Source organism: Nycticebus coucang, chromosome 3 (genome assembly GCF_027406575.1).
Source record: "Nycticebus coucang isolate mNycCou1 chromosome 3, mNycCou1.pri, whole genome shotgun sequence".
Classification (NCBI taxonomy): domain Eukaryota; kingdom Metazoa; phylum Chordata; class Mammalia; order Primates; family Lorisidae; genus Nycticebus; species Nycticebus coucang.
Window position 1 is genome coordinate 103,703,691 of NC_069782.1, and position 25,391 is coordinate 103,729,081.

Genomic DNA, 25,391 nt, shown 5'->3' on the forward strand with positions numbered 1-25,391 from the left:
ATGCTCAATAATGAGCATTTGGTTAAGTATAGTATGATATAAATTTGTGAGAATATCGGACAACTAACAAAATAATCTTTTTATAAAAAGTAATCATATAGGCGCAGCACCTGTAGTTCAGGGCTAGGACGCTGGCCACATACACCGGGGCTGGTGGGTCCGAACCTGGCCTGGGCCTTCCAAACAACAATGACAACTACAATAAAAAAAATAGCAGGTGTTGTGGCAGGCACCTGTAGTCCCAGCTACTTGCGAGGCTGAGGCAAGTGAATTGCTTAAGCCCAAGAGTTTGAGGTTGCTGTGAGCTGCAACACACAGCACTCTACCAAGAGCTACATAGTGAGACTCTATCTCAAAAAAAAAGTAATCATAGAAAATTATTATTCATATTAAATATTGAAAATATATATAAATTGAGGATAACTATTATATACATACAGAGGAAAAGACAGTTGAAGGAAATGCACCAACATATTAGCATATTTTATGTCCAAGTTGGAAGAGCCGTAAATTTTTTTCTCCTTTCATTATTTTCCAATTTTTCTATACCTAGCACATATTTTACAATGAAAATAATAAATAAGTTTATACACAATTTCTTTTTTTTTTTTTTATTGTTGGGGATTCATTGAGGGTACAATAGCCAGGTTACACTGATTGCAATATACACAATTTCTTGAGCAAGAGAGGAGGAAGGAAACTCCTGGCTCCCAGCCGCCCAAGGATGTTCCCTACCCAACATCCTCTGTCACCAGGAAAATGGTGGTTCCATCTTTGTTAGCCCACCTTCCACTATCTTCTATCTGGTTCTTGGGACTCAGACTTCTGTACTGGTCCTCAGTCCTCCCTAGTATCAGATAAAGAGACACCTGGGTACCACCAAGTAGGGATGCAGGAATTTCTTTTTTTTTTTTTTTTTTTTTATTGTTGTTGGGGATTCATTGAGGGTACAATAAGCCAGTTACACTGATTGCAATTGTTAGGTAAAGTCCCTCTTGCAATCATGTCTTGCCCCCATAAAGTGTGACACACACTAAGGCCCCACCCCCCTCCCTCCGGGATGCAGGAATTTCTAAAAGGCAGCTTCATCTCATTCTAGGCAGCCCCCCAAGGAAATGTAGGAACCACCCCCCAAAGTACTGTTGATTACCTTGAAAGCACAAACCTACATTACCAGCAGCTAAAATCCTAGATCCTAGAAATGGATCTAGGTTTTGTAGGGCCTGAAGCTTTTAGAATTTAGAAATCTGAAAAACACACTTATCCACAGAACCCAAAAGGCACCAACCCCTGCTAGGTGGAGAACTGGAACATTCTAACTTCCTGCTACATCAGCAACATTGATGCACAACTGGGCTGTTCACACGTTCCAGAACAAATGCAGGGATCTACATGGCTTTGCTCCCATCAATTTCTCAACATTTCCTTCCCCACCTAGGCTTTCTGAGGGGGCTATTTGATACCTTGGTGAAAGTTTGGAGAGCCCTGGGCAGGAAGCCACAACCTGCCCTGCTCACTTATGTAGCGTGAGGCTGAAGGCTCCTGAGCTCTCCCTGGGAGACTTCACTTTCTTAATGCATATTCCTTGCTTTGGCTCATCTGATGACTTCACTTTCTTAATGCATATTCCTTGCTTTGGCTCATCTACAGGTGACTCCCCTTATTTAGAGGAGACTGTTATGGATCAAACTCACAATAGCAAATATTAATGAACATGCCAAACAGAAAGTGCAAGTATAATTTTCTGCTTAAGGACACCTTTCTCCCTCCTAAGTTTTATTTCATAGTCTACAAATTAGTTTTTGTTAAGAAACAGACCAAGAAACAAACATGAAAAAGTGCCCATCATCACTAATCATCAGAGAAATGCAAATAAAACTACCCTGACATGTCACCTAACTGCAGTGAGAATGGGCCACATCACAAAGTCTCAAAGCTGCAGATGCTGGTGTGGATGCAGAGAGAAGGGAACACTTTTACACTGCTGGTGGGATTGCAAACTAATACCACCTTTTTGGAAGGAAGTATGGAGCACCCCCAAAGAACTCAAACTAGACCTCCCATTTGATCCTGCAATCCCATTGCTGGGCATCTACCCAGAAGAAAAAAAATTCCTTTTGTCATAAGGACATTTGCACTAGACCGTTTATTGAAACTCAATTTACAATTGCCAAATTGTGGAAACAATCTAAATGCCCACCAATGCAGGAATAGATTAACAACTGTGGTTTAACAACTGTGGTTTATGTATAACATGGAATACTATTCAGCCACTAAAAAAGATGGAGACTTTACATCTTTTGTATTAAACTGGATGAAAGTGGAACACATTCCTCTTAGTGAAGCATCACAAGAATGGAGAAGCAAGAACCCAATGTACTCTGTTCTAATATGAAGACAGTAGATGAGCTAATAGAAGGTGGGGGGAGGGGAGGAGAGAGAGGGATAGGGGTCATGGTGCATGGCACACCTCTTGGGGGTGGAACACAATTATAAGAGGGACTTTATCTAACAAATGCAATCAGTGTAACCTAATTCCTTGTACCTCAATGAATCCCAAAGAAAAAAAAAAGAAACAGACCAAGAGAAGAATCTTCAAGTGGCTTGCAGGGGGATTCTACTGCATCGTTTCACATGGGATCTAGTATTTTCCTTTCATCCAAGTCCTCTCCAGCATGTGAACAAGGAAATAACATGGAGACTCCTACCAGCTGAATTCTCCACTGCGGCAAATGGCACGGCAATCACAGAGGGGGAAAGTACTCTACAAATCTTAGAAAATGTGAGCATTCTCCTGCTCGGGAGGCTGAGGCAAGAGAATCGCGTAAGCCCAGGAGTTAGAGGTTGCTGTGAGCCATGTGACGCCACGGCACTCTACCCGAGGGCGGTACAGTGAGACTCTGTCTCTACAAAAAAAAAAAAAAAGAAAGAAAATGTGAGCATTCTCAAATGTAACCAGTTATGACATTTGGTGTCAAATGAAGAAAAAGAATGAATATAGGTTACATAGTACTTAGAATTTTCTGGAAGCTATTAATTCATATTTATTGCATAGTTATCATATAGCCTTTCATTAATTGTCTACCATTTCTTCAACTGAATTTTAAGCCCTGGTGGTAAGGGGCAGATTCTCATCATTTTATTTTTATACCCTGGATCTTTGCAAAACTCCAAGTGCATAAAGGAGCTCACTAAAGCTTGTCAGAATATTTGAATTAACTAACTTAATAATTAGCTGTAAACTCATCTCAATCATAACAAATGAGGGAAGGTGGCATTGAGCCATGTTGACAACTGGTTTCTGCAGAGCATCAGTGTGTGACAGAGTTACTACGGCTTCTCCAAGGAGGAGGCTGGGGGCTCTGGAGTGCTTTTTAGAGGCAGAATATTTGAAGGAAAAAAAGATGTTTAAATGGGTAGAAGGGAGATTTTTTTTGAGAGGAGATAATACTTATGTTCACATATCTGAAGGACCGTGTCTTTAAAAGCTTGTCCTGAACCACTCAAGCTGCCCAACAATGGAGCAGGTGGTCTCACGAAGCCACACTGTCCTCACTGGGCAGGTGACAGTGAGCCTGAAGGACCCTCTTCTGCCAGTGCTGTGAGCTCCTAAGGACCAGTCTAAATTTAGGCATCTGTGATTCAAAGTTGACAAGCTCACCATGCTCTCCACACTGTCTCTGTTTGGAATAAAGACCAACAGGAGACCAAGCCACAGGGAAAGTATACATGATGGCGAACATATAAATAACCCTCAGTAGTATTAATATGTCCATGCTCATCAGTGCGAGAACCAGCCTCTTCCTCAGGCAAGATTCTTGATCCCACCTAAGGACAAAGACACACTATGGCCACATGGACAGCATGTGGTTTCTCATCCGGCTCACTTGTGCCAGTGCTCAAAGGATAAAGGCCCGTCTCCAGGCTCCCCTCAGGAAACATTCCTCCCAGGCTCCTTCTCAGTCTGCTGTGGTTCCGTTTCCAAGGGGCCTGGGTTAAGCACCACCTTCCCTGCTACACTCCTCCCTTACATTCAGCAACATTTCCTGAACTGAAAAACATCCCAGGGTCTACCTAAGGCATTAGACATGTGAATATATTAATTTTTAATTGCTATACAACAAATCACTGCAATTTAGTGGCTTAAAACATGTATTTATTACCTCATGGTTTTACAGGTTGGACATCCAGGCAAACGGAGCAGGGCTTTCTGCTGAGGGTCCCACGAAGCTGAAATTGTGTTTTCAGTTGAGGCTTCAGGCTCATCTAGAGCTCACGGCCCTCTCAGGCTCATTCAGATTGATAGCAGAAGTCTGTTCCTTGAAGTTGTAGGACTGAGGTCCTATTTTTTTGGCTGGATGTCAGCTGGCAGCTGCCTTCAGAGGCCACTCGCAGCCCCCATCCACGTGGCCCCCACACTGGCAGCTCACAGTGTGGCTGTCAGTTTCGTCCAGGCCAGCAGGAGAATGGCTGCCGCTGCTTCCTGTCCCTGTGAAGGACTCACCCAATTAAGCCAGGCCTACTGGGATATTCAGGTAATCTCCCTTGTGCCATAAAGAGGGGCATAATCTTAATGCATGAGATATGCATCATATTCACAGGTCTCACCTACACTCAAGTGGAGGGGATGACACAGGCTGTCTACACCAAGGGGCAGGAATCTCAGGGGCTACCTTAGAATTCTGCCTACCACAGTGAGTACAGTTTACCTAAAATATAATTTCTGTTTTATCTTCTTTAACCTGTTTCTTATCTACTTGCTGGTTTTAGCAAGTTAAATAGGGGAAAAAAAAAAAAAGTTAGGTAAAAACTATAAATGTCACTTACAGAAGAAGGAAGAAGGCAGAGTCCGGAACTTCCAGTTTGCCCTCTGCTCCCTCCTTCTCATAAAAGTCAACTGTGCTTGTTTGCAGTAGAGCAGTGCCCCTGTCACCCAGCATTTCCCAGTACCATTCACTTGGTAGTGTTGCGTTAACCTGGTCATTTCTCCCAGTAAGTGATCAGTTACATCTCCAGCAGGTCGGCAGCTCATGGAGAGGACAGCAAAGCCCTTGAGAAAGATCCTTTCAGAAGGAGTGGCCTTGGCCCCCTCACCTGGTGATTCCCTGGGGAACAAACTGCTGCATCCCAGCTGCACGTCTAGGTTCAGACCATGCTCCACCCCACCTCTGCCCCCAGCCCTGCAAAGTTGATTTCCACTTCCGGTATGTTGGCTATTCTAGCATTTCCCATACACAGGAACATACAGGCTCCACTCCACTGAGTAAGGCTCCTTACACTCAGTGTAGTCTCTCCAATTTCTCCCTGTTGTTACCTGTTATAAGGATATGTTTTGTTTGAGTTCTTTGATGCCTGAGTACTGTGAATTCACCACAGTTTATTTTCCATTCTCTCACCGGTATATACCTGAGACAGTTCCAAGTTTTGCCTATTAGGAATAAAGCTGCTATGAACATTCTGGTACAAGACTTTTTGTATACATAAGTTTTCATTCTCTTGGATAAATACTTATGAATAAAATCATTAAGCCAGGATGGGTAAGTGTTTAGCTTTATGAGAAAGTGTGTGAACTTTTCTCCAAGTGGTTGTATCATTTTATATTCTCAGCTGAAGTTTAGGAGAGTTCCAGGTGTTTTACATCCCTGCTGACATTTCAAGCTGTAAGACTTTGCAGTCTCTCCATCTGGAGGGTGTGTAATGCTATCTCACTCAGGTTTTTATTTTCATCTCCCTGGTGACTGACGATGGCAAGTATTCCTAAACGTACTTACTGGACATTTGTGAATTTCCCTGGTGATGGGATAGTTTAAATGCTGTACCCATATTTTATTGTTGTGTGGTAGGACTTCTTCATCTCTTCTGCCTGCTAATCCTTTGTGAGATGCATGTTTACAAATATTTCCCCCAGTTTCTGCCTTGCCTCTTTCTTTTCTGAACTGTATTCTTTTGAGATGCTTTGAAGTTTGTTTTCTGGTTGTTTGCTGTTGTTTTGTTGCTGTTGTTGCTTTTGAGACAGAGTCTCACTGTTGCCCTGGGTAGAGGGCTGTGACATCATCACAGCTCACAGCAACCTCAAACACTTGGGCTCAAGTGATCCTCTTGCCTCAGCCTCCCAAGTAGCTGGGACGACAAGTGTCTGGCTAGTTTTTCTATTTTTAGTAGATGTGGGGTCTTGCTCTTGCTCGGGCTGGTCTCCAACTCCTAAACTCAAACAATCCACACATCGCCACCTCCCAGAGTGCTGGGATTACAGTTCTGAGCCACTGCACCCAGGCTTGTTCTCTGTTTTTTAATCTGGTTTGTGGTTTTTAAATTAGAAGGTTTTAAATTTCAATGGAGTCACATTTCTCCGAGTAATATTGATTCTTTAATCTTAAGACATCCTTCATGATTATAAGGCATTATAATGCATTATATAAAAGCATCTCTTACACTGTTTACAAAATAATCATAATTTTGTTTTTAATATCTGTCTTAAATCCATGTAAAATTTATTTTTTAGATGGTTTGCAATAAGGATCATTGCATGTCCCCCAGACATATAGCCAAGATCTTGGCCACACATACTGAGGAGTCTGTTCTGCCCCCACTGTCCAAGTCTTTCTTCCTTTCTTGGCATTCTCCCACTACCATCTGCTTCTATGATTTCAATAAGCAAGTATACATTGATGAAGACAAAATCTGTCTCTAGCCAAGGATGACAACTCCTCTCTCACTTATACACCTGTCATTCAATCAAATGGCCACTATTCCTAAATGCAAAATCTAACCACTTCTCACTACCTGCCCTGCTATTGCTGTGTCCAAGCCTTCTTGATCCCTAATTGAACTCCTGCCTTAGCCTCCTGCCTGGTGTTCCTGCTTCTCCTACGATCCCAGCAATCAGCACGATCCTGTTAAAACTTAAATCAGATCAGGTCTTTTGCTGTCTGCAAATATTCACTTCTCCACATAAAAGGCAACTCTCTTCCAAGAGTCTACAAAGCCCTACCTAGCCCGGGTAACCTGTGCTGTCTCTGTCCTCCTCTCCTCCCACTCTTCTACTTGCTGACCCACACCAGACCCATTGGCTCATGACCTGCTTCTGAGAATACCAGGCCTTCTTCTGAGCTTTGCAGTGGCTACTCCTGCTATCTGGAATGCTTTCCCCTCAGATACCTTTGAGGCTCACTCATTCATCTCCTTATGGACTTTGCTCAAATCTCGCCTTCCCAGGAAGGCTTGTCTTGTCCACCTTGTTTAAACTGAAACCTGTGCTCCTCTCTACCCCCAATCCCAATCCTCATATATACTGCTGTATTCTCCCTAGCATTCATTAATGGCTAATGTACCATATAGTTTACTTATTATATTTGTTCTTTATTATTTCCTCCTCTCCAACTAGAATGTGGTCTCTACAAAGGCAGGGACTTTTCCTTTTTTGTAACTGAGTGGTCCATAGTACATGCTAGGTGTTCAATAAATGTCAGACTGATGATGAGTGAATGAACTGCCTTCTGCATGTTAACCTAGATTCTTTCATAGGTGTCCATCACTGTTAACATTGAACTTACAATTTTGCCAAGACTACTCATGTCTATCTTACCCACACATGATGGCTAGAACAGGCCTTAGACCATTGCAGCCTGTCTCCTCTCTCCACTGTTTTCTCCCTTCACCATCACTTCCTTGCAGTCCCACTGCAACCTCCAGCCAGAAGCTCATTGCCTTGGCCTTGCTGGAATCAGTATAGAGCTTCCCATGAGCCTCTTTGCCTCTGCTCTGCTCTTACTTGATTCTGGCTTCTCTAAAATCTACATATAATGGTTTGCTCACAATCCTTTCATGACTCCCCTTACTTTGAGTATATAAGGACAAATGCCCCTTTGTGGTGTATACTTGTGGCTGTGCTTGGTCCCCACTGAGCTTGGCAGCCACTTCTCCCAGCCTGGGATTCATGCAGCAGCCACCCATGACCACCTACCAGGCATCCTGCCAGCTAAGGATCTCATTTGCCTCTGGGACTTTCCACATACGATTTCCTTAACCTGGAAATAGCCCTTTCCACCTGACTGCTTCCTCATCCTTAAGACGCAACTCAAGTTTCTTCTCCCCGAGCATTAGTTTTATGTCCTTCATACTTATTCCCATTACCCTAACACTGACCCCTATTCATCTGTCTCCCCTACTACATTGCAAATCCCTCTGGGAAAGGGATTTCCTTTCAACCTTATATCACTAGGGCCTACCCCAGAGTCTGGAGTCATCATTGAATAAATGTCTAATGAAATATGTGCAGAGCTGAGGGAAACGTTTGTGCTTTTCTCTCTCCCCATCTTACATAGGTTCTTCTTTGGGACATGCCTTAGAAAAGATTGCATCCTTAGCTGTTAAGTCTAGTGTAGACAAAGCAAGACATGAAGGTCAGCCAAATCTGAGTGAACTTGTAATTCTTGTGATTTGTCATTTTAGTGGTGTGCTAGAACCACACTGGTTATTTTTCCAAACAGGTCCTATCTAGATACTTCCCTGAAAAGAGTATATTTTCTGATTTTTTTTTTAACAGCGTGATAAAGTGCCTCCAAGCACAGGTATTTTCTCAGTCACTGCTCAGCGGGGGTCAGCTCTTGGTTCTCCCAGGCCTTGAGCCTGAATACCAGGCCCATCCTATGTGTGGAAGTTTGAGGATAACTGGCTGCTACTTTTAGAACATGTCTCCAAAATTTATGTTGAAACTTAAATCACCAGTGTGATGGCATTAACAGGGAGGCTGTCAGGAGGTGAGAGGGTAGAGCCCCCATGAACGGAATAAAGGCTCTTATAAAAGGGTTTGCCTCTTTTACTCTTCTGCCCTCTGAGGACAGTGTTCATTCTCTTCTGCCTTTCTGTCCATTCTGCCTTGTGAGGACACTAGAGGGCACTATCTCTGAGGAATGGGTCTTTAAAAGACACCGAACCTGCTGGCATCTTGACTTTGGACTTTCTAGCCTTCCAAATAATGAGAATTTTCTGTTGTTTATAATTTGCCAATCTCAGGTATCTTTCCATATCAGTTTGAAGGGACTAAGACATTGGCCTAAGTTTAAATTTTTACTGTGATTTAAAAAAAACTCACAACTGTAAAGACTTGAAACTTTTTCTTTATTGAAACATGTTTAAATGATTAAAATTTTTAATTGTGGTTTCTGAACACACCTCCTGATGATCTTGCCTGCAGGGAGATCAGAGTGGTGAAAAAGAGAAGCCAGGAGGGAAAAGTCAAGGGTGAGTCACTCATCTCTCCACCCTCTGGACCTCATGTCCCCCTGGGTTGCCAGCCCTTATGCTCAAAGGATGCAGACTTCAGAAGTCAGCACATGCACTCAAAGTGTGGGCATTTCCACTCCCTTTTCACTGGCCACAGAAGAACTTGCACAGTCACATCTGGCTCAGCACATCATACATACAAGTCAATTTTCCCTCTAAAGTTGAGTAAAAGAGCAAAGACACGTGGGTTAGCAGGAACAAGGCTATATTAATGATAAAATCACTCAAATGAATAAACAGGGCAGTCATAGGAAGCAGAAAGTATCCTGCCAGTTCCAAGACAAGAAGAAAACTGGCCCAGAGCTTGGGACTGCCAGCCCATCAGTCAGAGCAGGGACAGCTCCATGGATGATACATATATGTACATAGTTTCCCTCTTCTCTTTATAGAGGACCTTCCCAAGTTCAATGTGTTGACTTCTGACCAGCTTCACCTGCCCCTCATGCCCCCCTCACATATACACACCAAGGTTTTGAGCCTCCAGCTTGCTATAGGAATACAGAGAGCAAGTTATGTTTGTTTGACATGTGACTAAGCCTGTTACCTGTGGGGCAATAGCCAATAGGTCACCCTTCCCTCCTTTTCAAAGGACACTTTTGCATATTAATTTCTATATCTTGGACTAGGAGAAAGCCAAGGTCCTACATTTCTGCTCCCACAATCCCTGGTGATAATGAAAAGTGCCCCCAAAAGGCAAAGCTGATTCTTCTAGCGACCAAGTCCTTGTTGGAAGTATTCTTGGTAAAGGTAGGAGCAAAAGTGCCTCCAAGCACAGGTATTTTCTCAGTGGATCTGCCTCCTCAGAGACAAAGTGGATACCATGGCTGTGTGACCAGGTATTCTGAGGCCAAAGTAGAAATGTCTCCCTAGTCGTGTTCAGCCTTGTCTTATCTAACTGTAGTGGAGGTGCTCTCTGCTGATGGGTACCCCAAGAGCTCAGAATGATGGCAGGAGGAGAAGTCTCCCCAAACACAACACGGAGGCTTAATCCATATGGGCCCCAAGTGCTCTGACTGTAGGTGAGAACATAAGAGCCTACAAACACAGGTAGGGCCCTGGATGCTGCTACATCTACAGATAAATTCTGGTCAGGCATGCCACAGGTGCATTGCAGGCATGAAGAAAAGTATCTCCAAGCATGGGAAGAGTACTTACCCTCCCACTGCAATGGTGTGCTCCAGGACCCCAGGGCCCTGACAGAGGGAAGAAAGGTATCAGCCAACACAAGTATGGTGATGGCCCCTGTGACTGCAACAGATGTGTTCTGGCATGATGTGTCCCAGCTAATCTGACCACAAGAAAAAACAAAGGGGTTACCTGGCACTTGTTTCTTTTCAATGGTGCTGACTCCTCCAATAGTAACGGATGTGCCTCTACCCAACTGGATCTGACTATGGACAAGAAGGAAACTGTCTCCCAGAACAGATTTGCTCTCCATAGAGGCGAACTCTCCATTTGCAACAGGGGTGCGATAGGTCAGCAGGACCTTGTGCTCAGATGTAAGCCTCTACCTGGTAGGGCTCTGGTGCTGGGTGACCCCTCAGTTTTGCACCCAAGGTAAGTGCTCTAGATACAGATCTTGGGCCTTGGGCAGCCACAGTCACCCTGCAGCTGCAGATCCCATAAACACAAATGGGCCTGCAGTGGTGTTTACAAATAGTGAACCACTGTCCCCACTGCTGGGCATAATGGTGGTGGCTCTAAAGCCAGAAGAAGTGGCTGCACCAACTGGTATGATGCCCAATATACACCCAAACACCAGCTGGGGGCTAAAAGTGATCCCAAAGTTGGAAAATAGGGGTGTCAAGCACACAAAGATGATTGAGTTGTGCCGCCAGTGAGTGGCTGGGCTGGGGCAGATGTTAGGTCTAGAGCTTACATGGGGGCTGCCTGGTTTCCCAAACAGAAAGAGCTGCCAAAGCTGGTACCTCCAGGCTGTAGCCCTTCAGAGGCCCCAAACATAGACAGAGGGCATGGTTCCTGGGTCAAAGGGACTTTGAAAGTTGCATTTGGGCCACTGACCAACTGCACAGACAAACTGTGGAAAGGGGCTGGGGTGATACTGCTCTGGGTGGTGTGTTCTCAGAACTAGGGAGCTCATGCTTACAATCCAAAATGGTACTGGCCCTTCCCTGCAACTGCAACAAATGGAAAACGGGAAGAAGAGTTCACTGGAAGAAGATTTCACTGGAAACAGGGCATACCAGAGATGAAAGCCACAGAAGGAAGCACTGTACCCATAGCAACTGTATCAATGGCATGTTTGCATGTGTAGTCTGCAGACATGCTGACTACAGAGCAGAGGCACCTGCAGAGACAGCGATGGATAAGCCAGAAAAAACAGAGGCACTGGGGAGAGTGGCTGTCACCACTGCCCACCAAAAACTCCACATGCAGACTGAGTGGCGGCTCTGGTCTAAGGAAAGGTTGAAGGTTGCAGTGGGACTGTTGACCATAAATGCAAATGGGCTGGTGGAGGCTTCTGCGGGAAAGGAAACAGGCTAGTGGAGGCTTCTGCAGGAAAGGAAACGGGCTGGTGGAGACTTCTGTGGAAAATTTCTCCACACTGCAATGCACTTGGGAAAAAATGGAGGGTGCTCCCATTCCTTGTCTGTGTCTGGCTCATCCAATAGTAACAGGTTTGCTGTGAGTAGATGGCCTCAGGTGCACTGACCATATGCAGAAAAGAGTCTCCAAACACAGTGCAGCTGGCTCCTCCCATTATACCACCTGAGCTTTAGTGTAGAGGGCGTTCTTGACATAGAAACACCAGAGCCTACAGCACAGGTATGCTGCTGGCCCCTGTGCTTTTACAGATGCACTCTGGTCAGGTGTGTCCCAAGTGCTATGACTGTAAACATGAGTAGAGTAACCTCCAAATCTCCAAACAAAGAAATGGTGCTGGCCCCTCCCTGCAACTACAACAAATATGGGCTGGCAGAGTGGCCAGGTGAGCCATGGTGCTCTGATGAAAGAATGAAGGGACCCTCAAATACAGCAAGCCAAGTATAGTTCCGGCCCCTCTACTGGCACCAGATGTGCTCTGGCACAAAGGGCCACAGGCAGTATAACCACAGATAGGAATAAAAGGGTCATTTCTTCTCATTGGTGCTGACTCCTCCAATAGCAACAGATGTGCTTTTACCCAGTGGGCCAAATGCTTTTAAGAGACAAGAAGGAAACTGTCTCCCAGAACAGATTTGCTTGGCTGGTGAACTATCCATTTGCAGCAGGGGTGCTATAGGTTGGCAGGACCCTTGTGCTCAGATTTAAGCCTCTCCCAAGAGGAGCTTTGATGCTGGGTAACCCTCTCATTCTGCACCCAAGTTAAGTGCTGTAGGTATGGATCTTGGCCCTAGGGAAGTCACAAAAACAGGAAGATGTTCATTCTGGGTCTGAGCGACACCTTAAGAGGAAAGCCCGAGAAGAAAATGCATTCATGTCAGTGATACCAGGATCCAAAGCAAGCTAAGAAATCAACCCTGCAAACTGCTGTGGCGATGGCGGGTGTTGATTGCATGAGAAGGTCAGGAGCAGAAGATGCGGCAACTATGACGGATGGGACTGCAAGGACTTTTGCTCTTAATACTAAGGAGAAATCCCCAAATGAGCTTGAATCTAATAGAAAAGAGTCAGCACACAAAGCAAAAGGAGAGGAATTTTGCCTCATCTCACAGTCAATCCCTGGAGTGTGAAAAAGTAGAGGGGCAGACCAGATTGGGGGTCTGGCAGACAGGTCCACTAAGTCAGCCACCAGCCAGGATCGGTGAGGTGAAAGTGGCCAGGGCAGTAGCACTGCAATCTGAAGTGGCCTCAGTCTTATCCTCCAAGATGTTATTGACCCATTGGCACTAAGTTATCTTATTCTAAGGTTGGATTTTTCAGTAATGGCTACACAGGAAGCTGCTGGGATGAGGGCGATTACCTCCATTCCACAACAGCAGCAGTGGCAGCCTGCAACTGGCGGAGGTGGGCGGAGCAGTTCTCCCTCAGAGCGTCTAACAGCGTCTGAAAGCAGCGTTTCTCTCTGCTAGTCTTCTCCCACATCATGAAGCTGAGAGCTGGGAAGATGGCCTTCATCAAGCACTGTCTTTATCAACCTCTAGAGCCACAGAGAGCAGGATAAGGCTGGACCAGAGAGCCAGGGGCAGCTGGATCACTCCACTAAAGAAGCAGGGCAACTCCCTCCCTCGGGTGAAGAGCTCCTAGGAGACGTCTGGGCTTCCTTCCGCAAAGGGTCTTCCAGGAGCGTGGAGTGGAGGCCTAGCTGTAGAGAACCGGGACTGCACGAGAAGAAAGTGACACTGCAGTGCTCTCCCAGGACCTGGATACTGGTAGTAGACTCGGCCGCATCGGGCTCCTTGTCTGATCCCGCTGCCTTTTCATAGCTAATTTCTGTCCGCCTAGGCGGTGCCCTTCCCGTGCTCTCCTAGAGCTCTTAGTTCAGTCTCGGTCAAGCAAGAGTCTATGGGATGACCGATGGCACCGGCCTCCAGAGGCGACTACATGCTTAGGGTCCATTTGGTCCTGGAAGGGGGCGTTTACGGTTCCTGGATGACCCCTGAGTGGCGAATGTCTTGGAGGCGCCTGCTTCCTCGGAGCGGCCCCCTGGAACACGGTCGGTTGGAAGGCAGTTACAGCGCGCGGCCGTAGTACAGCCTGCGAGCAGCGCCGAGCGCAGGGCTCCGGGCGGCCGGGCCAGACCCACCGGCACAGCGGCGGTTGAACTGTTGAAGGTCGCAGAGGAAGTTGCCGTTGCGGAGCAGAGAGAAGCGGGAGAGGTCGGCTGGCCACCAGGGTGCCAGGGCTCAGGGTGTGCAGCGCAGCGCGGCGGCTGGGAGGCTTCCCTAGGCCGCGCCTGCAGGGGGCGCCGGGGCAAAGGGCGAGCCAAGCGCCCACCCGCGGGACTCGCCGCCCCTGGGGCAGGTGTGTGAGTGTAGGTGGACCCTGCGCGGTCGTGGACTTGAGGACTGCAGAGGCCCGGAGCCCACAGAGCTGGGCGGCTGCTTCTGAAATCTGTACCTGTGTCTCTGCCCCCTCCACCCCCATTCGCTTTTTCCCAGTGTCACAGGCAGTCACAGATCGCTCAAAGCCAGGGAGTGCCAGCACCCTAACTCGAGCGCAGACTGACGTGCGGGGAGGGTGAAGAAGGAAGGGGGGAGGCCAGGAGACAAGAGAGGTCCTGTTTTGTGTAGGGCCTGGGACGCCTGGGGAGCCGGGATGATTTCCGCAGGGCCCATTTTAGGACTGGAGGGGTCCGCCAGACTCTTTCCAACAGCCACCAAGATGACACCAGTTTATCCTTCAACCTCCACCCCACGTTTGTAAAGGCGAAAGAGAGCCCAGAGCCCGCACCAGCCGCTAAGCAAATTACATAGCTTGAAAAACTATAGCTTTTTTGTTTGTGGGGCGGGTTTTGCAGTTTTTGGCCGGGCTGGGTTTGAAGCCGCCACTTCCGGCATATGGGGCTGGCGCCCTACTCCGTTGAGCCCCAGGCGCCGCCCCAAACTATAGCTTTTTATATATTGACCTTGTACGTTTGGAACTTGCTAAACTTACTTCCTATTTCCGATAGTTTCTTTGTGCCTTAAGATTTTCTTCATAAGTAACATGTTTTCTATAAATAGCAACCATTTTTACTTTTTAATCTTTATGACTTTTATTATTTTTTTCTTACCTTCTACATTTGCTAAGTTTACTTCAGTAAAATTTTGAATACAAGCGGAGAAAATGTATATACTTTTCCTGTTCCCTAGCTTGGTGGGAAAGCGTTAGGTATGCTTGTTAGCTGAAGGGTTTTTGTAGAAGCCTTTTATCACATTAAGGAAATTTCTGTGAATTCATACTTTGCTGAGAAATTTTTTTTTAAGGGTGTCAAGTTTTGTTAATTGTTTTCCACAGCTGTAAAGATAGTCATATGGCTTTTCTCCTCTTAATATCATGAATTACATTGATTTATTATTTTTGAATGTTAAACCAACCTTGAATTCCAGTGACAAACCACACTTAGTTATATATACATCATACATTTTAAAAGATTTTATTTGCTAAAATGTTTTTAAAGATTTTTGAATCTATTCCTGTGAGAGATGTTAATCTGTAATTTGCTGTTGTAACAATTTTATTGTTAGATTTGGGTATTAGCAAAAGTTATACACACATACATATATATATATAAGTTTTGTCTTCGTTTTCTAAAAGTTTGTGTTAACAGAGGTACCATAGCTTCCTTATGTGTTTGACAGAATTCACCAGGAAACACCCATGTGGAGCTGCCGTTTTCTTCCTGGAAAAGTTTTTGTAGTCCCTTACTATCCTCTAATTTTTGAAAGATATATAGACATGCTCCCCCTTTTTTTATGCCTAATGTTGGTAGTTTCATTTCCCTCTGATTATCACAAATGTGAAAATCAGTCTTGCTAGAGATTCCATTTTATTAATTTCTCTTGAAAAAATCAAATTTTAGCTTTGTTATCTTTCCTTATTTCTATTTAATTTGAACTTAATATGCTCTTCTTTTTTACCTAATATGGAAACAAATTATGTTTTATTTCATGTTAATGTGAGGGTACAAACAACCAGCTCACGATATTTGAATTTGTTAGGTAGAGTCCTCTTTTGTTGTCCTGCACCCAAGAAACAAATTACTGATTTTTAAATCTTATTTTTTAATATAAGAACTTAAAAGCTATAACATTCCCTGAAGCACTGCTTTATCTATAGCCCACAAATTTTTATTTACTGTGTTTTAATTTAGTTGAAGATACTTTCTAATTTTACTTATTTCATCTTTGGTCAGTTGGCTATATAACTGACCTTATTGTTTTGCTTAATTTTCGCATATGAAGATTTTCAAGAAACCTTATTGTTACTGGTTTCTAATTCTAATTTAACTCCATTACGGTCAGAGAAATACTATAAGTTTACAATCTTTTGAAAATTGTTAAGATATTTTTTGTCTCAGCATATTCCTATCGTCATGAACATTTAATTTCACGTGCACTTGGGAAAAAATGTGTATTTAGCACTTCTTCAGTACAGTATTTACAATTGTTGATTAGGTCAAGTTAAAGCTTCCATACTATTGTTTTTTATCTACTTATTTTAATAATTTCTGGGGGGGAAGTATTAAAATCCCCTATTATGATTATAATTTGTCTATTTATTGCTTTAGTTTCATCAGTTTTTGCCTCCTTTATTCTGAGGTTCTGCTAAGTGCATAAACATTTTTAAAATTTATGTATCTTCCAAACAAATTGATCTTTTTATTACTGGGACGTGTTTTCCTTTATAACCAGTAGTAATTCTTATCTAAGTCTAATTGTCTGATGTTAATTTACCCATGCCACCTTTGCTATACTTAGAGTGACCACCATCCTGGTTTGCCAAACACTATCCTATTTTTTGCATTAAAAACTTCACATCCTAGAAAACCCTTCAATCCTGAGCAAAATGGATAAGGTAGTCACTCTAGTTATCTAGTACTTGTATGCTGTATCTTTTCTATTATTTTAATTTCACCGAATCTCTTTAGAGAGTGCCTTGTTTAGACTGCATAGTTGAGCTTTTTTTTCCCAGTTAATGGAGTGTTTAGTACAGCATACTTTATATAATTACTTATATGATTGAGTTCAATTCTACCTAGGATAGAGAAGTCCCAGGTGTTTGTTCCCCATGCTTACTTACATTTGCAGTGACAGACACTTTTTTTTTTTTTTGAGATAGACTCTCACTTTGTTGCCCTGGATAGAGTGTCTTGGCATCCTAGCTCACAGCAACCTCAAACACCTCTTGCCTCAAGCCTCCTAAGTATCTGGGACTACAGGCCGTTGCCACAATGCCTACCAAGTTTTACTATTTTTAGTAGAGACAGGGTCTCACTCTTGCTCAGGCTGGTCTCAAACTCTTGGGCTCAAACAATCCTCCTGCCTCAGCCTCCCAGAGTGTCAGGATTTCAGGCATGAGCCACTGTACCTAGTCCTGACAGTTTTTAAACTTTGTCTATTCTGGTAAATGTATAGCAGATACATGTATAGTATCTCCCTAAGGATTTAATATCCATTCCTCTGATAACTAATAATACTGAGCACTTTTTTCCTGTACTTAAAGAACATTTTCTAATCTTTTGTAAAAAGATCAATACCTCTTCCTTCTAAGGGTTGCTTTAAGGATATTTTTTAAACCTGTGTAAAGCATACTATTCATATGCACTAGCAACTCTACTTCTATTGTCATTTTTACTAGCATGGCTCTCCAGTGTGGTAGATGTCATTTCTTTTCTAAACCACTTTACTCCACACACAGCTTTTTTCTAATTCCTTCAGTTTTCACAGGATATGACCACTAGTCTGTTAAGGAAAGCAGACTTTTATTAAAGGTCTAGGGTCACAGTATGAAATGACAGCATCACACAATAAAGACAATAGCTACTTCAGCCCATCAAGAGGACACCTACACATGCATAAAAATAATAAATTAATAATAAATTCACTAATAATCTGATAATCTGACAAATTCCAGTCACATAAAAATCATAGGTTTTCAAATATTTTTAGATGTCATCATTGTGAAGATGTATTTATCAAGGAAAGAGGATAGAACATGGCATTTAACCATTTAGCCATTTTTTTGGCTTAATTTATTACTTTTAAAAATTCAGACATATGGTATGTGAATCTCCATTTGTACCGTTGCAAATGTTGTGCTCATTAAAAATATTAGCAACAAGCCTGGTCAGGTCCCTGGAAAATGCAAAACCAACTACTTTTTGGAAAAATCTACTTTAAAGTCAAGCCTCAGGCAGGACACAATTATAAGAGGGACTTATCTAACAAATGCAGTCGGTGTAACCTAAATCTCTGTAGCCTCAATCCCAAACAAAAAGTCAAGCCTGAAGTCATTCTTATAGGTAAAGTTCAAAGGATCATATTACAAGGAAAAAAGTCATGATTGAGACACAGCAGAAAGCAGACACTTGCCATCTGACCAGCTAAGATTCAAGATAATGGGATTATTGGGTATAATAATTGTAATATGGTTATAATTAGGAAGTTAACAGATTAAATAGACAAAAAGGGTCTTACGTCTATGAGCATTCCAGAGGGAACTAGCTGAGAGAGGAGGGAATGACAATATATGCATATATGGAAATTTGACATATGGCGAAGGGACAATGTACATCAGTTTTTAAAAAATAGACTACTCATCAAGGTATGCCAGAATAATTTTTTGGGTACCATATGGAAAAATATGAACCTGAATCTTTATTTCAAAACATACTAAAATAGAAATACACATATATATATACATGTAACTATATATATGTGTGTATGCATATGTATATACCAAAAGCATTTCTTCTTGTTTTAATACTATACATTTAATACCCAAAAAATCTGTTAAGTCTATAAAACCCAAGACTCTTTTCTTGATGCTGGGGGGGGAGGGGAGAATCAGTTTCGCTTATTTTTTTTTAACATATAGTAGGCTCTTTGATTCCTGAGAAGCCTGAAGGTCAACATGTTACTTAACAAACAGGGAAAACTTGCCCATCAGTTAAAGAAATCTCCCAAAATATAGACTCCTATTTTACAATCATTTAGGAAGAAAAATAACTAGGAAATAAGGAAAACAAAATCTGGCAAGTCCTCATAGTCTCTACAGAAACAAAGACATGCTCCCTCCAGAAGACACACCAGGTTCTCTTGAAAGGTCTTGATTGCTCAGGGCCTCAGAGAGTTAGCACTAGGACAGGAGGTAGCTTTCTTCAAGACCAGGTGTCACAGTTCTATGGAAACCGGAGGAAGTTCAAAAGTCTGTTAAAGTGACTTAAAGTTTAAAATAACTTCATTGTTAAATACATTTTCACTTATACTCTAAACCCATGAACTGCCATTTTTCCTCTACTTCTGTTCAATATCTAACATTTCTTTGTTAAATTTGATATGACACTAGAAGAAAATTTAGACTTACAGACAGGAAAAAATATGACCACCACATTTGTAAACAGATTAGCATTTGATTCATGAGACTCTCCTGGTTAAATTAACCTGGTTATTAATCTCAAACATAAAATACTCCTTGCCTACATAAGAATAGATTATTAAAACTTTCTTTTTCCACTGTCATGCTTACTGGCTTTAGGGGGGAACAAAAGTAACACTCATTTAGAAAACTGACAAAATACGGAAAAGTAAAAAGAAAACAATGAAAATTATTCACAATCGAGAGGCGGAGCAAGATGGCAGCCGAGTAACAGCTTCCTTGCATCTGGGCACCGTGAGTCGGGGGAGATAGGACTCCAGGCATCTCTGGCTGGTGGGAACTGCCTATCATCACTCCTATGAGGCTACAGGGAGTCAGCGAGAGACTTCTGGACCCCAAGAGGAGGACTAAAACAGTGGAAAACCGGCAAGTGGTCGCGTGTGTTCAATCCGTCTAAACCCGCCCACAACTGTAAGTTCAGTAGCAGCGAGACTGCAAACCAGAAAGGCCTTACCTGTGAACTGTTTTGATGTCCTTGGACTTGGCACTGAGTTGAACTGCCTTGGGGAAGGCCTGAGCGGGAGTGCGGAGAACTTTGGCCGTTGTCTAGGGCCCCAGTCTGAGCCGCTGAGCCAGACGGAGCTAATAGTGTTTGGCGGTGGGTCACACGGATCCATTGTCAGTGATCTGCCCCGGCAAGCTCTGCCCTCAGGGTCGCAGAGCTAGAAATGGGTGGGAGCTGGTAACCCAGCAACCAAGTAGCCTAAGGGTGGGGTCTGAGCTGCCTTGCAGCCCTAACCCTCAGGGGCAGAGTGAGACCGGTTTTGGCACCCTGGGTAAGTGGATAGCCATTTCAGCAGTGATTCCAGCAAGAAAGCTGGGAAAGCTTCTGCTCAGCAAGTTTACAAGTTCAAAGTGCCTTTTAAGTGGGCTAAAGAGAGATTTAGGGTGTCTACCTGCTGGGGTTTGAGAAATCAGCTGCCTCCAGTCGTATCAGAACTGTGACTAACATCTCATACCCCATAAGACCACGTGTTGCCCAGACAATATTCAATAACATATACAAACTGCTTTGTTTTTGGTTGTGTATTTTTTCTTTCTTTTTTTTTTTTTTGTTTATTTTGACGTTGTTGATGTTCTTTTGTTTTTTAATTTCAATCTTTTCCATACAGATCCCTTTTTCTTTCTCAATTTCTCTAGTTTAATTATAATTTCCCATTGCTGCCTTTTTTAATAACTACAACTTCATTTTTGCTAGTGTTTCTACCGCTATCATTTGGTTTTTCACCCCATTGTATCCCCGTAAAGTTTTCTGTTTGCTTGTTTTGGTTTGATTTATAGCATTTTTGTCTTTCCTCTCTACTTGGTGGAGGTGGGGTACTGTATCTGATCAGGTTAGCAAAGAGCTGCTGACCTCAAGGGAACCACCCAACTGGGGCACCCCCAGAAGGTGGGGTTTTTTAAGGTTGTGTCAAAGTACCCTACTGTACACCTATATTGCCCTGTCTCCCTCTTTCTGTGCCTCTCTTCTTTTTGTCAATATTCCTTATCCCCACCCCCTCGCCTTTCTCTATCTTTCTTTTTTTTTCTTATCACTCGGTCCTCCTTTCTTTCATCCCTTTTTTGCTCTTCAATCTTCTCACCCTTCTGGTCCTGTAACCCTTAGTCCACAGGCACAAGATCTTAAAGAGCAAGAGGAAGTGAAAGGAAAATTAGGGCAAGGAAACAGATAAAAGAAATCACTCATGAGGAAGAATCAGCAGAAAACTCCAGGCAACATGAAGAACCAGTCCAGAACAACCCCGCCAAGGGACCATGAGGTAGCTACTGCAGAGGATTCCACCTATACAGAAATGTTAGGAATGACAGAAAGGGAATTTAGAATACACATGTTGAAAACAATGAAAGAAATGATGGAAACAATGAAGGAAACTGCTAATAAAGTGGAAAATAACCAAAAGGAAATCCAAAAACAGAATCAAATCAGAGATGAACGATATGAAGAATATAAAAAGGATATAGCAGAGCTGAAGGAAATGAAACAGTCAATCAGGGAACTTAAAGATGCAATGGAAAGTATCAGCAACAGGTTAGACCATGCAGAAGAAAGAATTTCAGAGGTAGAAGACAAAGTTCTTGAGATAACTCAGATAGTAAAAGAGGCAGAAAAGAAGAGAGAGAAAGCAGAACGTTCACTGTCAGAATTATGGGACTTTATGAAGCGTTCCAACATACGAGTTATAGGAATTCCAGAAGGGGAAGAAGAATGCCCCAGAGGAATGGAAGCCATACTAGAGAATATTAGAAAAGAAAATTTCCCAAACATCACCAAAGATTCTGACACACTGCTTTCAGAGGGATAATCGGACCCCAGGTCGCCTCAACTCTAACCGAGCTTCTCCAAGACACATTGTGATGAACCTGTCCAAAGTCAAGACAAAAGAAAAGATTCTGCAAGCTGCCAGGAGTAAGCGCCAGTTGACCTACAGGGGCAAATCCATCAGAGTGACCGCAGACTTCTCTAATGAAACTTTCCAAGCAAGAAGACAATGGTCATCTACCTTTAATCTACTTAAACAGAACAATTTTCAGCCCAGAATTCTGTACCCTGCTAAGCTAAGCTTCAAAATTGATGGAGAAATCAAATCATTTATGGATATACAAACATTGAGGAAATTCGCCACAACAAGACCAGCTCTACAGGAAATACTTCAACCTGTTCTGCACACTGACCACCACAATGGATCAGCAGCAAAGTAAGAACTCAGAAATCAAAGGACAGAGCCTAACCTCCACACTGATGCAAAAGATAAAACTAACCAATGGACTCTCACCAAATAAGACGAATAGAATACTACCACACTTATCAATTATCTCAATAAATGTTAATGGCTTGAATTCCCCACTGAAGAGACATAGATTGGCTGACTGGATTAAAAAACACAAGCCATCCATTTGCTGTCTGCAAGAAACACACCTGGCTTCAAAAGACAAATTAAAGCTCCGAGTCAAGGGATGGAAGACAATTTTTCAGGCAAATGGAATTCAGAAGAAAAGAGGAGTAGCAATCTTATTTTCAGATACATGTGGATTTAAATGAACTAAAGTCAAAAAAGACAAAGATGGTCACTTTATATTGGTCAAGGGAAAAGTACAACAAGAAGACATTTCAATTCTAAATATTTATGCACCCAATTTAAATGCTCCCAGATTCTTGAAGCAGACCTTACTCAGTCTGAGCAATATGATATCTGATAATACCATCATAACAGGGGACTTTAACACACCTCTTACAGAGTTGGACAGATCCTCTAAACAGAAATTAAACAAAGATATAAGAGATTTAAATGAGACCCTAGAACAACTATGCTTGATAGACGCATATAGAACACTCCATCCCAAAGATAAAGAATATACATTCTTCTCATCACCCCATGGAACATTCTCCAAAATTGATCATATCCTGGGACACAAAACAAATATCAACAGAATCAAAAGAATCGAAATTTTACCTTGTATCTTTTCAGACCATAAGGCAATAAAGGTGGAACTCAACTCTAACAAAAATGCTCGACCCCACCCAAAGGCATGGAAATTAAACAATCTTCTGTTGAATAACAGATGGATGCAGGAAGAAATAAAACAGGAAATCATTAACTTCCTTGAGCATAACAACAATGAAGACACAAGCTACCAAAACCTGTGGGATACTGCAAAAGCAGTTTTGAGAGGAAAATTCATCGCTTTAGATGCCTACATTCGAAAAACAGAAAGAGAGCACATCAACAGTCTCACAAGAGATCTTATGGAATTGGAAAAAGAAGAACAATCTAAGCCTAAACTCAGTAGAAGAAAAGAAATATCCAAAATCAAATCAGAGATCAATGAAATTGAAAACAAAAGAATCATTCAGAAAATTAATGAAACAAGGAGTTGGTTTTTTGAAAAAATAAATAAAATAGATAAACCATTGGCCAGACTTACTAGAAATAGAAAAGTAAAATCTCTAGTAACCTCAATCAGAAACGATAAAGGGGAAATAACAACTGATCCCACAGAGATACAAGAGATCATCTCTGAATACTACCAGAAACTCTATGCCCAGAAATTTGACAATGTGAAGGAAATGGATCAATATTTGGAATCACACCCTCTCCCTAGACTTAGCCAGGAAGAAATAGACCTCCTGAACAGACCAATTTCAAGCACTGAGATCAAAGAAACAATAAAAAAGCTTCCAACTAAAAAATGCCCTGGTCCAGATGGCTTCACTGCAGAATTCTATCAAACCTTCAAGGAAGAGCTTATTCCTGTACTGCAGAAATTATTCCAAAAAATTGAGGAAGAAGGAATCTTCCCCAACACATTCTATGAAGCAAACATCACCCTGATACCAAAACCAGGAAAAGACCCGAACAAAAAGGAGAATTTCAGACCAATCTCACTCATGAATATAGATGGAAAAATTCTCAACAAAATCCTAGCCAATAGATTACAGCTTATCATCAAAAAAGTCATTCATCATGATCAAGTAGGCTTCATCCCAGGGATGCAAGGCTGGTTTAACATACGCAAGTCCATAAACGTTATCCACCATATCAACAGAGGCAAAAATAAAGATCACATGATCCTCTCAATAGATGCAGAAAAAGCATTTGATAAAATCCAGCATCCTTTTCTAATTAGAACACTGAAGAGTATAGGCATAGGTGGCACATTTCTAAAACTGATTGAAGCTATCTATGACAAACCCACAGCCAATATTTTACTGAATGGAGTTAAACTGAAAGCTTTTCCTCTTAGAACTGGAACCAGACAAGGTTGTCCTCTGTCACCTTTACTATTCAACATAGTGCTGGAAGTTCTAGCCAATACAATTAGGCAAGACAAGGAAATCAAGGGAATCCAAATGGGAGCAGAGGAGGTCAAACTCTCCCTCTTTGCTGACGACATGATCTTATACTTAGAGAACCCCAAAGACTCAACCACAAGACTCCTAGAAGTCATCAAAAAATACAGTAATGTTTCAGGATATAAAATCAATGTCCACAAGTCAGTAGCCTTTTTATACACCAATAACAGTCAAGATGAGAAGCTAATTAAGGACACAACTCCCCTCACCATAGTTTCAAAGAAAATGAAATACCTAGGAATATACCTAACGAAGGAGGTGAAGGACTTCTATAAAGAAAACTATGAACTCCTCAGAAAGGAAATAGCAGAGGATATTAACAAATGGAAGAACATACCATGCTCATGGATGGGAAGAATCAACATTGTTAAAATGTCTATACTTCCCAAAGCAATCTACCTATGCAATGCCATTCCTATCAAAGTACCTACATCGTACTTTCAAGATTTGGAAAAAATGATTCTGCGTTTTGTATGGAACCGGAAAAAACCCCGTATAGCTAAGGCAGTTCTTAGTAACAAAAATAAAGCTGGGGGCATCAGCATACCAGATTTTAGTCTGTACTACAAAGCCATAGTGCTCAAGACAGCATGGTACTGGCACAAAAACAGAGACATAGACACTTGGAATCGAATTGAACACCAAGAAATGAAACTAACATCTTACAACCACCTAATCTTCGATAAACCAAACAAGAACTTACCTTGGGGGAAAAACTCCCTATTCAATAAATGGTGTTGGGAGAACTGGATGTCTACATGTAAAAGACTGAAACTGGACCCACACCTTTCCCCACTCACAAAAATTGATTCAAGATGGATAAAGGACTTAAATTTAAGGCACGAAACAATAAAAATCCTCCAAGAAAGCATAGGCAAAACACTGGAAGATATTGGCCTGGGGGAAGACTTCATGAAGAGGACTGCCATGGCAATTGCAACAACAACAAAAATAAACAAATGGGACTTCATTAAACTGAAAAGCTTCTGTACAGCTAAGGAGACAATAACCAAAGCAAAGAGACAACCCACACAATGGGAAAGGATATTTGCATATTTTCAATCAGACAAAAGCTTGATAACCAGGATCTATAGAGAACTCAAATTAATCCACATGAAAAAAGCCAACAATCCCTTATATCAATGGGCAAGAGACATGAATAGAACTTTCTCTAAAGACGACAGACGAATGGCTAACAAACACATGAAAA